Here is an 18,145-nt window from a genome sequence, read left to right as displayed (position 1 = left end):
TCCTTGTTAAATACTTTGTTAACAACTCTACTCACTGCAGGTTACAATCTGACCAAACTTGTCATACAAACCAGGTGTTGGGAAAACTCGACATGGAAACCATAGCAGGTTCTTGGCGAGTTTAACTCACTGCTTGCTCCAAAACACAAACATGTTGAACACCAGGCACCAAAATCTCAGAACACACTCCATGGACACCAGCCATATTCACACACATTGGCATTGAACATGTGTCAGCATCGACGTATCTTCATGACACATCTCCAATCCAAAGTCAGCATGAGACAGCTCAGATCTAAGAAGGATGTTCCCGATGTTGGGGGAATCCAAATCCAAAGGGTCATGGTTGAAGGATAAGGGGTAATTGGTTTAGGACTGAGATTACAAGAAATTCCTTCACCCAGAGAGTAGTGAGTCTATGGAATTCACTTCTACAGAAAGTGGTTGAGGCCAAAACATTATGTGTTTCAACAGGGAGGTAGATATAGCTCTTGTGACTAAAGGGATCAAGGGATATCATGGAGTTGATATTCTGGACCAGCCTACCAGGAAGGACCTAGTCAAATACTTTAGTAAAGTCAATGTAGACAACATCCGCTGTCCTACCATCATCATATCTTTGTCTCTTCCTCAAAAAAACCTCAGTCAGATTTGTGACACCAGACCTCCCTAATAAAGACACAATGAATATCCATAATAAATGTGAGTAAATCCTGTCCCTAAGAATCTTCTCCAATAGTTTCTCTTCTGGGTCCATGGTAAGATATTGTGATGAAATGGAGCAGAATTCTCTGGAATCTTTGCCATAAAGGCTGAAATGCCAATTAATGCAGTCATTTTGGGAAGATTTGGCCTCACATCAAGAATCATCCCAACAAACCCAACATGACTCTGTCTTACCCAAAACAATCTGTAAGATTTAGCCCATGTTCACACAAGGCCGTAGATGTTCTTTAATGATAGATATTATGCCTATTACAATAAAATAAACAATGCCAAAGTTACAAAAATCTTAACATAAAACAAAGCAAAGCTTCAATCCATTTCCCAACATTATCCTTTTTACAGATACTCAATTCTAGAGAAATTTCACTCTGATTTCAACTCTTTAAGATTTTACTGAACTAATTCCTCTCAGTGTCTTTTCCATTGACAGTGGAGACAGTTTCATGGTTTTTTTTTCAATTCACTGGCATGAACATTTCACAATTCTGATGGCCTGAACCTTGTCAGTTTTAACAACTTGGAGATTTCTGGTTTAGCTCTCCTGGTTTCAACACTACAAACTTTGACTGGCTCGTCTGGTTCTTCAAACTAAAAGCTTGATTCTTCCACGATCATAAACCATTCTCCCTTCTGAACTGAATTTCTGATTCTTCTGAACTGAGACCTTGAACAAAGTCAAAACTAAGCTAATGGTTTTCTCTTCTGTTATAAAGTCAGTGATATAAGCAATCATCCAGACACTTGACTGTAGTCACATATACCTTCTATTAATTAATGTATGTAGGTCACTGTTTCAAATTACCTTCTGACCAGTTTAAACATAAAACATCCACAGAATTGACCCACATAAATTTTCATCTATTTTAAAAACGAAATCCCGAAATATTATATACATAATGTATTTTTCAACACAAAAATGACATTTCACATCAGAATTGAACCCTGAGTAACTACAGTGCAATTTAAAATTTACCATGAAATTTACCATGTGCTGATGATGCCACAATGTAATGTGACCTCACGCCTCTCCACACTGTCAACTCACATGAGGATTATCGATATTTCTGCTCAATGGCTGTGGTTGTCTGAGGCCTGGACAACTCTGGCATATCAACCACCTCCTCCATAATGTAAATTCTCCCTCTGTCACTGTGGCTTCTTGAGACACTGGTATCACTTTCACAGGAGCTGTGGAGACGCTGTCTGCACCAGGAGCCTGTGACTTAGTACAGCCTTTGGATACAGCAGTCAGCTGCGCTGCCACCCTTTCAGAACATAGTTGTCCCATCCCAGCTGAGGAGTTTCAGAACCTGCTTATTCCTTTCTTGCCCAGCCATTGCTTCAAAGCTTATGGAGATGGTAATGAGATGCAGACCATCCTTCCAAAATTAGCACAACTTCTATGCTGATAGTAACTTTATTGTCTAATGTAGTGTCACAGGCAAGCCTCCTGCCTGCTGTTAATCAAGACTGGCTGAACAGGAGTTAACTCTGCCTAACCAGTGTCCTAGCCCAAGAGTCTAGTATCTGTCTGACAACCAATGCTAATGATTGGGCATGTTCACTGATATACAGGGCAAGTCTGTAAGCTTAATGTTGTGCACTGTAGCCTCCTTGCCTAGCATATCCAGTCATTAAGCCTTTTCAGCACTGGCACCAGATGCATAGGTCAATACCAGAGGCTCTGGCCTCTTCCAGCCTCCATTAAATCTACTTCATCTGCTGTACTGCTTTCCTCCTGGATTCCTCTGCGTTCCTTTTCTTCCTGGTGGAATAGCTCCAAGGTGGAATCACTGAATCTGGAAGCCGCACACATAAATGAGGAACTTCAGTTAGAAAGAGGCATCGGAGAGATTGGAAGTATTCTCCATGGAGAGAAAGCTAAGTAGAGATCTGATAAAGTTTTTTGAAATCATGAGATGTCTGGATAGAGTAGATAGGGAGAAATTGCTTCTATTCAAAAAAGGGAACAAAAACAAAAAGGCAGAGATTTAAAGCAATTCTTAAAAGAATAAATGTGATGTGAGAACAATTTTTTTTCATACTATGAGTGGTTTGGATTAAGAATACACTGCCTGTAATTGTGCTGGAAGCAGGTTGAAGCATTTGTGATGATATTGGATGAATACTTAATTTAAAATGATGTGCAAGAGCACTAAGAGAAGGCAGGAGAATGGCACTAAGTCACAGGGCTCATTTGGAGAGCTGTTTCAGACATGATGGGCTGAATAGCTTCATAGAAACATAGAAATATACAAAATAGAAGGGGGAGTAGGCCATTCAGTCCTTTGAGCTGACTATATCTTTCTTTTCAATCTTGGCTGATCATCCAACTCAATAAACTTCCTGTTTTTCCCCCAAAATCCTTTGATCCCTTTAGCCCCAAGTATTATGTCCAATGCCTTCTTAAAATCGTACAATGTTTTGGCATTGATTGCCTTTAGTGGTAACTAATTGTACAGGCTCACCACTCTCTAGGTGAAGATATTTCTCCTCATCTCAGTTCTAAATGATTTGTCACATATCCTTCGACTGTGCCCCCTGGTTCTGGAATCTTGGTCATCAGAGACATCCTTCCTGCTATCAATCCTGCCTAGTCCTGTTAGAATTTTATAGGATTCTATGTGGTTGTCCCCGCGCCCCTCATGTTTCTGAATCTAACAAATATAATCCTAATCAATTCAACCGCGAATCAACAGCAGACCCCTCCATCCCAGGATTCGATACACTCCTTCTACAGCAGCAGGGGGAGTTTGCTAGCTCAGTTGTCTGGACAGTCAGTTTGCAATGCAGAATAATGGCCAACAGTTTGGCTTTGATTCCTGTTTTGACGGAGGTGATTATAAAGGGTTCTCCTTTTCCCTCTCCTGAGGCGTGGTGACCTTCAGTTAAACCACCACCAGCCATCTCTCTTTCTAATGAGAGAGCAGCCCTATGGTCCAGTAGGACACAGGAGACCAAAACAGCACACAATATTCCAGGTGCGATCTCATCAAGGCCTTGTATAATTGCAGCAAGACTCTGGTCCTGTGTTTGCAATCCTCTCACTGTGAAGGCTAACGTACCATGCACCTGCATGCTTAACTTCAGGGATTGCTGTATGAGAACACCCAGCTCTTGATGCACATTCCCGTTTCTCAATTTATAGACATTCGGATAATAATCTACCTTTCTGTTTTGGCTACCAAATTGAATAAATTCACATTTATCCACATTTTACTGCATCTGCCATATATTTGCCCACACATTCAGCATGTCCAAATTGCATTAAAGCATCTTTGTATCTTTCTCAAAGTTTACCCTCCCACCCAGCTTTGTGTTACATGCAAATCTGGAGATAGTACAATTGGTTCCCTTGTCTAAATCGTGAATATATATTGTGAATAGCTGGGATCATATTACTGATCACTACGATACTCACTAATCACTGTCTGCCAATCGAAAAAAAAACAGTTTATTCCTACGTTGTGTTTCCTGTCAGCCAACCAGTTTTCTATCCAAGTTAATAATGGCTCCCAAGCCCATGTGCCTTAATTTTACATGTTAATCTCAAATGTGGGACTTTAACAGATGCTTTCTGTAAGTTCAATTAAACCAAATCCATTGGCTGTCCTTCATCAACTCTACCAGTTACATCCTCAAAGAATTCCAGTCAATTTGTCAAGCATGATTAGCCTTTCGTAAATCTATACTAAATCTATCTCATCCTGCCACTGTTTTCCAAACACTTAGCTATAAATTATTTTATAATGGTCTCTGGTGTCTTTCCCACGACCAATCTCAGACTGACTGGTCTATAATCCCTTGTTTTCTCTCTGCCTCACCTCTTAAATAGAGGGTTTACATTATATGCCTTCTAATCAGTAGGAACTGTTCCAGAATCTATATAACCTTGGAAAATGACCACCAATGCATCTCCTCTTTCTATGGCCAATTTCTATGTACTCTGGGATGTAGATAATCAGAGCTCGGAGATATAACGGCATTCAATCCATCAACTTTACCAATACCATTTCCTTCCTTATACTGATTTGCTTCACTACGTCTCTCTCACCAAACCTGGTGCTCGCCATCATTTCTGACATATTATTTGTATTTTTCTTTGTGTACACAGAACCAAAGTTTATATTTAGTTGATTAACTATTTCTTTGTTCCACATTAGCATTCTATCTATAGAAGCAGAGGAATTTATAATCAATAGAGGAGACAAGGGTAGATTAGGGGAAAGGGCAAAAACGTGGACATGAGGAGTGTTGGAGCAGCCATGATCCTATTTAAAGGCAGACCAGGCTCAAGTGGCTGAATGGCCTATTGTTGTTCTGATTTTGTATGGTCTTATGGACTGTAAGGGAACTAAATTTGTCTTCAATAGTCTTCTTCTCTTCACATACCTATAGAAACTTTTGCATTCGGTTTTTGTGTTCCTGCAAGCTTACTCTCATACTCTGCTTTCCTTTTCTTAAACAATCTCTGTCCTCTTTTGCTGAATTTTAAACTGCTCAGGTCTGTTCTATTTCTGGCTGATTTATATACCTCTTCCTTGTGTGTAAAGTTATCTCTAACTTTCATTGTAAGCCATTGTTTGGCAGGCTTGCCTATTTAATTTTTGCATCAAGCATAAAACGAAACAATTATGCAATTATTGCAGTTCACCTATGTGTTCTTTGAATGTTTATCAATGCCTTTCCACTGTCACATCTTTACGTCACAAAAACAGAATTAGCTGGAGAAACTCAGCAGATCCAGCAGCATCTGTGGAGGGAAAGCAGAGTCAATGTTTTGGGGATCAGTGATCCTTCTTCAGAACCCAGTCACTGGCTCTAAAATATAAACTCTGCTTTCTGTCCACAGATGCTATCAGACCTTCTAAGTTTTTCTAGCCATTCTTGTTTTTGTTTCATATCTCCAGCAGTTCTTTAGTTTTTATCCATTTAAATAGCATCCCTCAGTCTGTCAGAGGCAGCTCACACCTCATACCATTGTTCTTTCCTCTATTTGGATGCATGGCCCTTGTCGTAGAATCAGCTACGTCACTCTTCATCTTGATGAGAAAGTCTATCATGATATGTGCCAAAGCACTTCAGAGACTCTATGGACATCATTCTTGATCTATCCAGGTTCTTACGAATGTAAAACTCCCAAACTTAGTTGGGGGTGAAGAATTCAAGGATGACTCAAGCATGTTAGCCATTAAGTACATGGTGAATTCCCTGCCATAGAATGCCGAGTTCCAAAACATCAACCCTGATATTGGGTTGTAGATTTAATTTCAATGGAGCTGACGTGCTGTGAGAATTCAGATGGTGGAGGGAAAGTAAGATTTAACCATTGTGTCTCTAGCATTTCTTCCCAGGTAGATGAGGGCCAGGGTTCAGGTGATAGAAAGCTCGGGAGGGTGATTGGAGTCCAAGAAGATGGAAATGGAAACAGGAAAGAGAATTGAAGGTTAGGATCTTGGACATTGTGGATAAAGGTTGAAATTTGAAGGATGTGTCAGGGTGAATAGAAACATTAGAAGGGATAGAAGGAGTAGCAATTATATTTATTAATGTGGGATTAGAAAGCCTACTTCATCGAGCTGCCCCTTAAGATCAACATATTTCAAAGTGCTGTCCTGACTGAAAAAAAAGGTCTGCTTTCTTTGTGTTGATGGTGCTGGACTGGCACTTGTTGTATAAGACAGTTCGTAACTCAGAGGGTCAACTGACATTACAAAATAAGCTCTGTCCATCATGAGTAAGGAACTGAAATCAGGAGGAGCCAACCCATATATTTTAATGTTGCATTACGGGTTACATGTGCGAAGATCAATTTAGTCACCAGTATTATTTTAAGTCGATCCTGATAAGCTCAACAGAGAATATCAAGTATCTCAGATATAATGGAAATAGCTTTAAATACAATGTAATAAACCTCTATGGTTTATTAAGATTGAATCTACCTCTACCAAAGACTTTGTATGGGCATCCTTCCCTACGTAGTATTCATAACTTGGACTAATACCAATAAGAATGATTGGTGGTACTGAATCTACCCAAGGAACCACAAATGGTTTCTATGAACATGAGCATGACTTGTACCATGCTGCTATGTTTCACCAGATAGACCAGCAGCCATTGCCTCTGTGTAATTGAAGTGCAGTGGGAGCCTCAAACAAGCATTGGGTGCTCTACGTATGTAGATAAGTGACCTAACACCAACATGGTTAGAGCCATTTTGTGGTATAGATCTTGAATATCTTTCTAAAAACAATTGTTGAAGCCTTTCATCTTGCACTTATCAGGGCAATTTGTAAGAAATACCAAATTAAGGGAGAAAAACAGCTAGAATTTATACTCCATGACAGGAGAATACTGATTGGTTTGGAAATGGACTTTGATTGGTAACGTCATTGCCACGAGAAATGAACTAGTCAGTGATGATTGACAGTTAACTGCCAAGCTTTGTATAAGTTCTAAATAAGACAGATTCCATCTGAATGATTAAAGCGTTACCCTAAGAAATGAACTAGAGAATGGCAGTCAACTGTATTGTTGAGTTGAAAGGTGCAGCATGTACAAATCTTATTTCTGTTTGCAAACCGAAATTCATATTGCATACCACATAAATCAGTACTGTGATATATAAATTTCAGTGCTGGTGTAATGTTATGTATGTAGGTTATAAGTCCCAAATACTGGTAGGCCATATCAAGTAGCACATCCCTTCAGGTTTTCTCTAATAGTGAGATAATGACTGTAACCAACTGGCTCACAATAACAAAAACTCACAACACAATGTTTAACATGAGATGTGATCCTGTGGCTAGACAACATTCTCTAAAACAATCCTGAGCATGTGAAAAATTACACTGACAACAAACGTATTATTGTCAGTCAGGCTTACATATACTAGAAATAATGTATATCAATATATAGGACCATTTTTTGTTGGTTGATGTCTCAACTCCTTTCCTCTGCAAGGCAACACCATGTTGGATCATGGCAGCTGTCTGCCTTTGATGCTTCACAGCATTTCCAACCTCTTGGTACAGTTCAATGCCACTAATTGGACAACACGCCCAATTTGGGCATTGATATATGAAGCTTGCATTGTGTGGTGAATACAAATCTATTGCTGAGTCGAGTCTCAGAAATTATCTAGGCATCCACATCTTGAGCCCAGATTGAAAAATGAGTGATCACAGTTTACCAAAATAAATATAGCACAAAAGCAGTGAGTAATCTGTTTGATGTGTGCACATGTGTTATGTGTTGGAGCAATAACATAGTTTTCTGTGTAAAATGGGTCGGTAAAGCTATTGAAGGTTGAAGTTGTGCCATTTCTCTCGTATTTCCAATCATCTTCTGTTGAAGTTACAGCAAACAATCAAAAGAAATTTCACCCATAGAAATTTAACCCCCCAGTGTGTTTCTGTAAGCACACCATAACTACAGCATAGACCTCGCGCTGCTTTGCACCTGAAGCCAGCATACAGCTGTAAATTTATAATATGATTTTAAGCTTTAAAGCATTGCTTAAAAAAGAACTAATGGGGGAACTATTGGAACATTTGAGAAGATTCTATATTAGTTACGTGTTGGCATTAATAAATAAAGATAATACCATTGCTTTAGGAACAGTGGAGATGACTAACCCACATAGTATTACCTGTTACTCTGGTTAAAATTAAAACTCTTGCCCCTACTTGGAATTTTTCTCTGTATCCTTTAATATTTCTCTTTCTTTAAGATCGTATTCTGCCTCCTTAAAACAGTATTTCATACTCATCCAATCTGATCAAATGGTCTTTAGACCTATAGACGCTGAGAAAGTGTTTACTGTGCCTCCACAGAGTGATCAAATGGATTGCAGCTTAGCAAATTTGGCTGTGCTCAATGCTTGTTAACCTTATGTTTTCATACTAACCATATCCTTTCTGGAATGTAATTCTATCAGCCACCCTTCTCACTTGTGAAAAGAAGATATATCATGGAAAGCACTTCAACAGTGAATCAGCCAAAATATTATTGAGACCAGTTAAAGAGTCTAGGTGATTGACCAAGGTCCAGAGCCCAATGCCAGATGATTAAATGAGGTTATCCATTAGAATTGCAGGGAGATCAACGAGTGTGAGGGTTTCAATCTAATCCACGAATGGATCCCCCCAGCAAGAGATCAGTAAGACTCTTGTTATATCAGAAGGATTCATTGGAAACCAAATGTTATAGATAGAATAAATTGAAAGCATCCAAAAATGATTCAATAAGGTGTCACATCTGCAGTTCTTTGCTTTACAAAAGGAGTATAAACTGTACAGTGAATGGGCAAGAACATTCCAAATAGAATTTAATCAGGTGAATTGTAAAGTTATCCACTTTTATCTATTTTTGATTTTTTTTTAAATGTTGAGCTTGGGAAATGTCACCATTCAGAGAATTCTTAGTGTCCTTTTAAGTGAAACACAGGAAGCTAAGATATAGGTACAGCAGGTGATCAGAAAAGCAAATAGAGAGAATGGGAGATGGTAGCTTAATGGCAATACTACTGGTCAGGAAATCCAGATGGTCAGGTTAATATTCTGGTCACATTGGTTTAACTCCCACTGTGTCAGCAGGTGGGATTTAAATTTCATTGCTAAATCTTGAATTAAAAGCCAGTCTTAGCATTCGTAATTATCAAACCATTGTTGATGACTGTAAAACCCAACTAATTAAAACTGAAAGAATTGTGGATGTTGTAAATCAGAAACGAAAACAGAAATTCCTGGAAAAAAGTTTTGTTGACAGTCCAGAAAACACCAGCCCTGGCTTACACAGAGAGAAGAGTCAAATCTCGTTACCTCACAAGTTACTTTATTAGCCTATTAAACAAGACACAGGTTGTTTAAATAAGAGATAACAAGGTGTACAGCTGGATGAACAGAGCAGGCCAAGCAGCACCAGCGGTTGTTTAAATGTTTTTATCACAAAACTAGACCGTACATATTTTCCCACAAACTGAACCAGGACCTACTTATACACCCACTAGAGTCCTCTGACACTCCCCAAGTAGTTACAGAATATAAAAGCTAATATCCCCAATCAGGATAGCTGCCGCTGCTGATGGGGCCTGACGCTGGCCAGGCGCTGCCCCCGATGGCATCACCACATCCTTGATGTAAGGTTTGCTTCTGCGATGATCGGTTTCTGGAGATTTCACTGGTTGCAGTCCCCATGGGTTGTCTTTTTATTCTTTCTCTTATCACTCTCAAGTCGTGCTGACTTCTTCCCATTGGCTCAGGCTAATTCACTTTTCACATGCCTTTACCTAATTGGCCCTGGCCCAGAGACCCAGAGACTCATTAATTCTCATCCAAGCAAGGCTTTTACACTACCTCATCTTTCTTACTTTTTGCAGGACTTAGTTAATTCAAACTGGTTTAAATCGGCTCAAATTAACACCTGGACGCAGGTCATTTTTAGTTCAAAAGCTGCTGCTTTCTTCATGTCAATGCCTTTGCATTCAGTAGCGATGTCAGCGGCTGGTACTCTTTTCTCTCTCTTTCAGCAGCCTCTGGCTAACGTCTCCCCAGGCAGCAATGTCAGCAGCTTGTACCTCTCTCTCTCTCTTTCTCTCTGTCTCTCTCTATCTCTATCTCTCTGCAGCATCTTGCTAACGTCTCCCCAGGCAACGATGTCAACAGCTTGTACCTTTCTATCTCTCCCTCTCTCTAAAGTCTCTGGCTAACAAAAGCTCAGCTGTCTGACTTACTGTGCTTTTCCAACCTCACACCTACAGACTCTTACCAATCTGACCTGCATGTGACTCCAGCAATGTGACATTCAGTCCACAATTAGGGACAGACAACATATCATCATCATCGGTGGTCCCTTGCAGATGGGGATGACTCGCTGAGAGCGTAGGTGGCCATAGAGACCGATGCAGCTACCACAGACTGTGAAACTCTTGGGGCAGATGGTGGTTATGGGAAGGGGTGGATGGGGCATTGGTGTGTCAGCACGCTCCTTTCTCTGTTTTTGCCTTGCTTCCATTTTTTTGCCCCCATGACAAGTCCTGAGGCGCTTGACTCCTTCCCTGATGCTCCTCCTCCACATTGGATGGTCTTGAGCCAGTGATTCCCAGATGCCTGTGGGAATGCTGCACTTCACCAGTGAGGCCTTGAGGGTATCACTGAAGAGCTTCCTCTGCCCACCTGGAGTTCACCTGCTGTTTCAGAGCTGAGGGTAGAGCAACTGCTCGGGGAGTCTCATGTCAGTCATGTGGATGACGTGCCGAGCCCATCAAAGCAGATCAAGGGCAGTCAGTGCCTCGATGTTAGGGCAGTGACACCCCAAATCCATGAAAAAAATGAAGAAACAAAGTATTAGCTAAGAAGTTAAGAATAAGCATTCATACTATCTCATGGTGTCCCAAAATACCACACAGCAAATGTGGCGCTTTGGAAATGCAATTACTATTGCAATGCAGGAAATAAGGCAGCAGTATATGCTGATAGAAAGTATGAGTGTTCATCAGCTACATTTCACTGCCTTAGGTTGGCCAAAGTAATTCATTGCAAATAAGGTTCTTCTGAATTATAATTATTGTTATAATGAAAGAAACATGGCAGCAGGATACAGACAATAACCAGGATTAAGTGTTGAGTGAAAGATAAATATTAGTCAGGACACCTTCCCTTCTTTTCTCAAAATAACTCCATGGAATCTTTTTTTCTCCATATGAGAAAGCAGACTGGGTTTAAATTCAACACTTGTTCGGCTGGATGTGGAAAAGATGTTTCCTCTTAGGGAGGGAGTCTAGAACTAACCCATTTAAGCCAGATATAAGAAAATAAAATTCTCCCTGAGGTTTGACAGTCTCTGAAATTCCTTTTCTCAAAAGACAAGTGGATCTAGAATCTATCAGTATCTTTAAGGCAGAGGTAGACAGTATTTTGATTACCAAGGGAATGAAAAATCACTGGGCATACGCAGAAATGTAGAGATGAGTTTAAAGTCATATCAGCCACAGAGTCATAGACATGTTCAGCATGGAAACAGGCCCTTTGGTCCAACTTGCCCATGCTGAGCAGATATCCTCTATTAATCTAGTCCCATTTGCCACCATTTGGCCCATATCCCTCTAAAACCTTCCTATTCAAGGAGCCATCCAGATGCATTGATCTTAATGAATGGCGGACCAGGCTGAAAGGGCTTACTCTTGTTCCTTGTTCTATGCAAGTTCTTGCACATGTGTAGTATTTTATCTGTACGGTAATACCTTCAACAATGCAACAATTTCTCAATGTTGTATTGAAATGTCAATCTGGATTATATACTCACATCTCTAGAGGTGGATGTGAACCTACAGTCTTCACGTTCAGAAAAGAGAACATCACTGCTGAATTAAGGATAGCACCAACATTTAGATGGTTGCAATTATAACCTCATGTATATTTATGTTCTCTGTACTAATTCATAAATAGGGTATAATCAACTATCTGTCTTGAGACCTTTAGGTAGCTGTTAGGTGATTTCAGCTGTAAATACACATTTCTCATAACCCTTGTATGAATTGAATCAGGTACAGTTTGAAAAAAATAAACTGTCATTCATTCTTTTCATCATTCTTTTTGAAACTAGGTTGTCAGAGAGATAAATAAGTAAACAACACTGTTAACAGGTTTCCATTTTTACATCATCGTGAATTCAGAGAAATCTCTGAGCAAATCAAGGAGAAAATAGGATATATGAACCACAGGCTCTTGAGAGAGTAGAATTATTGAGAAAATAATGAAGAACACACATTTGTAGTCACTATATTGATATCTCTACTGATGATGTAAGAAGCTCTCTTTATCTTGAATATCTTAATGCAACTTTAAATGAAATTTAGATTGAGATTTGTGAAGGATATTCAACCTAGGGAATCTTTGATGATTCAGATAGAGGGTAAAGTACATTTTGTTCAGGCTTTTGTTTTAACAGATCGATAAGATTGTTGGTCCCTGCTGAAGAAACAATAATTTCAAGCTATATCATGTTTATGAAGCGATCTAAAGGTCATAAGGATGAACTTTCATAGCTGTGCTTTACTTTGATACAAAGTTAGATCTTGAGTGCAACATGGTGAAACAATAACTGAACAAAGAAAGTGAAATGAACTAACAGGATAAGAAGGTTGGCACGACTGATCATGTTTCAAAAATGCTAATTCAGTTAGTTTAAGATGCACAGTGTGCTTTGAAAGCTGCAGAAACTGACAAATATTGATGTCGTTGGATGATGCCAAAGTTTGTCCAATTTTGAAATGCAGAGAAATTATCCCCAAGCTCTGTAGGAGGAAGCTATGTTTTTAGATAAGCTCTGTCTTTAATTCATCACACAAAAACTTGAAAGAGGTCAGTATTTTGATGGATTGCGAAAGTTTAGTTATCTCGGAAACTGCTAATGTCTGTGCTGATAATGGCATTACTAAAGGCAGTTGGAAACAGATGTACAACATCAGGGAGGACTCGAATGCTGTGGTTTGAACAAAAGATTTCATGACCCATTGAGTAATTGCAGCATGAGGTGGGTTTTGATGGGACCTTTTAAAGCTTTCTATGGAATATCTTGTGTACATTAGAAAGTAGAATGTAAAAATAAGTGTAAAAATGATTGGGAGTTGCAGCAAGAAATATAGTCATTAACTGAAGAGTAAGATTGACAGGAGATTGCATATACATACAATCAGCCTCAGTAAGTGGTCATATTCTCAGCAGCTGGGAACACCAATCCGAAAACAGTGATATACAGAGCACACACACATAGTGTTGTGTTGTGAGTATTGGATGCATACAGCCAAGTGGAACTTATCAGTTGTCTACACAGGATGTGTCTAGGGGTAAATGGTAGCATTGACTGTATGGTATTCCATTAACTTGCAATGGTTTACTTAAAAAGACTTCTAAGTGGAGAAAGAAATGGGTCAAAATCAAAACTCATCAGGATGAGGTTTATTTGAGGGTCTTACCAATTCAATGGGGTGATACAGTGAATGCCCTAACTGGAGCATTTATTGATTGCAGACCACATTTCTCATTAAATGTTGTTCTTTAAAGAAAACAAAAGGAGCGAATGGAATTTATAAGCCACAGTTCTCAAAAGAAAGTTTCTAGGTGCGTCCTTGGGATGTAATTAAAAAAAAAATTAAAACAAGATTGATGGGAACAATGAGAGGAGTTGGTCTTTATGATCGAGGTGATGTGCACCCAGAAGCTTCATTCAGGCATCAGTGTGACTGAGCATGTGAGCAGTCTGCCTTGGCAGATGATAATGAGTAAAGAGAGCTCTGGAACATGACTGCTCCTTCATTATCCCTTGGTCAACTCCTGAGTGCCTTACCTAACAGCACTTGAAGATGTACCTACAGCACCTGACTGCAGTGATTCAAGAATTCAGATCACCACCATTTTCCCTGGGCTAATTAGAGATGGGCAACAAATGCCAGCTTTGCCAGTGGACTTCACAATCTCTGATTGAATATTGAAAGTAAAATGGCACCATGGATAAAGGAAACAGCTCACCATCATCTTCTCAAGGGCAACTAGGGATGGGTAATAAATGTTTGTTTGGCAAGCAACACCTATATCCAATGAGTCAGTAAGAAATCTTGTTTCAAACACAACAGCTTCCATGTTTCCAATATTTAACAGAAATAAACCAGAACACTTCCAAGACTGCATACTGGGTAAGCACTCCAACAACACAAACAGTGAACAAAGTGGTGGAGAACAATAGCCAGTTGCCATTGGCTTAGAGGGAGGAGGCTCAAGATCTCGATTCCCTGCACCAACTCCCCTAGCAGACAGGATAAGGCAGTGTAAGAGATTAGAATTCCAAACAAGTCAAAAATACCTTCAAATGGCTAGATTACCATGCTACTCATCAGGTTTGGGCAAGTGTCCTGTTGCAGGGAGCAGGCCAGCTCATGAACATATGTAGATTAGGGTCCCCCATGATACAGTTACAAACCCAATAATTGCAGAAAGTGTTCATCTAGATCGACAAACTTTGTCGGGGAATGCAAGCACGATTGGACGTTGACACACTGGCAGACATACTGACAAAAGAAGCAATTTCTCTATAATTTTTATGGTTTGAAGGTAAAGATAAAACATTAAAACTGTTGAATGAAACACACTGGTCTGATTTCTCTTGTATACCTCCAAATGGAGGGCCAGTACAATCTGTATTCATTTCCAAGAATATTGAGTTTGTTTTTACTTTTTATTTCTCAATCTGATTCATGAGACACCTCTGATGTCGTGCAACTTTTTGCTACATCGTTGAAGGACACCTTTTCTACTGTACAAATACGATAATTGATTTCACTAAATGACATTTTCAAAAACTGTTTATTTAACTTCTGGAGGCATCGTGTTAAATTGAAAAGCATTCTTCTGAGTTTTCCTTTTGATTGCTGCTCAGGATGCTTGTTCAGACCAGGTTACTAACTTCCTGTCAGTCTCTGACTTAGTTCAGTGCACAAGAACCTGAAGTTGCTGTTATTGTTATTGTTATTTGTGGTCAGCCTCCCAACCACTCCCTACTAAACAGCATTTATCACTTGGAAAGCAGTAACTCTCCCACTGTTGTTCATAACACAATGTACATTATAAAGCATACACTATTATTTCACTTCTGCATAGAATTTAGTTTTGCAAGTTATTGTTATAAATAGCTTATTATAAATAGCTTATAAATTTTTCAATATCCTACTTTTGCAAAAAAAATGCACAATATGGCAGCGCATGTTCCATTCACAGTAACTGTGAGCGTGTTTACTGGAAGATTTTATGGAATAGTTTGCTTCAAAGTCATTATTTTTTAAGATTTCATTTCATTTGCATCATTTTTATAATTTAAAATGGTAAAATACTGAACATGATTTATTCGACAAAAATCTCATTTAAATATATGGAAAATAAATATTTTAGTATCCAGATGATTAAATGCAGAAACATGGTCATGTAAATGTTATTTCTATTTGCTTATATGGCTTGCCATTACTAGGATGTTTTACATTAGGGTATGGAGCACCATTAATGGGATTTTGATAAAAGTAATCCGGAGAGCTAGTTTGTTTCAGGCTTGATGTTAACACCAGGTCTCCATTTACAACCAACCAGTGATTTTACACTTGGTGTTATCAATGTTTCCTGTGATGAAACAGTGACATTTAGGCAAAGTTTGAATATGGTTGATTTTGGAAATCTGAAACAAAAACAGAAAATGCTGGATATACCCAATAGGTTTGGCAATATCTGCGAAGAGAGAAACAAAGATAATGTGACTGATTGTGTCAGTGAATAAGACTCCTGGTTGTGACCAAGAGAGAGGAGACATTCTCAAACCAAGGGACAATGCACCCTGGAAACCACTTAAACTCCTATGAGAGGAAGAACCATCAAAATGAGGGTGGCACCTGTCTCTCAGGACTGTTGGCCATTAAAAAGTTGGAAGTTCAGCAAACTTGTTAGCCTACAATTAGAGCTATCCACACACTGAGGCTTCACAGGAAGAAAGAGAGAGCACCTCAGTGCTGAGGTTAAACATAAGACATAACCAATTCACAGTGTTTTAAGTTCCAACTCTCTTAAAGAATTTTGGCACCACCAGCAAGGTTAGTTCATTATTGTCCATTCCTAATTGCCTGACCTGTGTGGCTTACAAGGCCATTTCAGAGGCAACCATGCTGTGGTGGAGCTGGAGTCACATGTCGGTGAAACAGGCAAGGATGGTAAAATTCCTTACTGTAGTGTTAGCCTCAAAAGCAGATTGTTAAGGGTTCACAGTTAAGGGTTTATGTCAATGACAATGAGCAATTGAAGTAAAGCATAAACTTACATGAAAATACGTCCAATGCAAAAACAAAAAAAAATGGAAGAACCGCAGATGCTGTAAATCAGCAAAAAAGCAGAAATTGCTGGAAATGCTCATTGGGTCTGGCAGCATCTGTGGAGAGGAATCAGAGTTAACATTTTAAGTCGAATTCTTGGGAAAGGTCACTAACTGCTCCCATAGACAATCAAAGTTATGCAATCAGTCCCGGTCAAAACAGACTGTTTTTGCATTAGTGGAGTGAAATCAGAGCTAACATTTCAGTTCTGGTGACCTTTCCCAAGAATTCGACTTAAAACATTAACTCTTATTTCTCTCCACTAATGCAAAAACGGTCTGTTTTGACTGGGACTGATTGCATAATTGTGATTGTCTATGGGAGCAGTTTTTTTCTGCAGTCGATATGGAGCCACCTGGAGATGGTTCCGCACAATGGAATGTCTGGAAAAGTGCTGGAAAAATACTCCAAAATGGTGATACTGCACGTAACTGGAAGAGTATTAATATCAGGGACTTTGTCTCACTCGTGGGACATTCCCCATCAGACTGGGGTTTGTGAGAATAGTGCCATAGACCCTCACTATTGGACTGGGGCTTGAGCACTGGGGCAGTGGCAACTAAGATAGTGCTCCAAGTGTCAGCTGTCACCCTGCAATCCCCAGTAGGCAGAGGCAGTGAGACTCACTTGTGGAATATGTCTATATTAGTTTAAGCTAATAGATTCACTCACTAGTTTGCAAAGATCAAAAGTAGATTAACCAAATAAATTTGCTTTATATCAAAGCTCAAGTGTCTTCTCATATTCTTTTCAATTAGACCTTAAAGAACCCGTGAGGCACTTTTAGCCTAATTACCCAAAAGACATTAGTGGAGCAGATTTTTTTTAACAACAATTGATTCTTTATAATTTTATTCATTCAGGGACAGTGGGTGTTACTGGCCATGCCCATCCCAAATTACCCTCGAGAAGGTGGTGGTGAGTTGTCTTCTTGAATGCAGCAGTTCAATTTATATAGGTCCACCCACAACCAAGGCCCAGGAAGAGGTCCAGGATCTGACCCATTGACACAGAAGAAATGGCAATGTATTTCCATGGCAGGATAATGAGTCACTTGGAGGGGAACTTGTTGGTCGTAGGGTTCCCAAGTATCTGCTCCCCTGTGTCCATCTAGATGGAGCAAACATAGAGAATGCTGGAGAAACTCAGTGGGTGTGGCAGCATTTGTGGAGAGAGAAACAGAGTTAGTGTTTTGAGTCCATTGTGGTCCTTGTACAGGAGTACCAGTGCGTTTTCTTCGAGCCTGCAGCCTCAGCAGTGGACATCTCTAATTATGACTAACCAAGCTTGCTGAGCTGCCAGCTTTTGAAGATCCAGAAGATCATTAGTAGTTCTGTAGAAAAATCATACCTGACTCAAAACATTAACACTCTTTTTCTCTCGACAGATGTTGCCAGACTTGCTGAGTTTCTCCAGTATTCCCTGTGTTTCAGTACTCCAGCATCTGCAGAATTTTGTTTTCTTTCTAAACCCTAACCCTAACCCTAACCCTAACCCTAACCCTAACCCTAACCC

Source organism: Rhincodon typus, chromosome 6 (assembly GCF_021869965.1).
Source record: "Rhincodon typus isolate 14 chromosome 6, sRhiTyp1.1, whole genome shotgun sequence".
In the NCBI taxonomy this organism is placed as follows: Eukaryota; Metazoa; Chordata; class Chondrichthyes; order Orectolobiformes; family Rhincodontidae; genus Rhincodon; species Rhincodon typus.
This window is presented reverse-complemented; position numbering follows the sequence as displayed.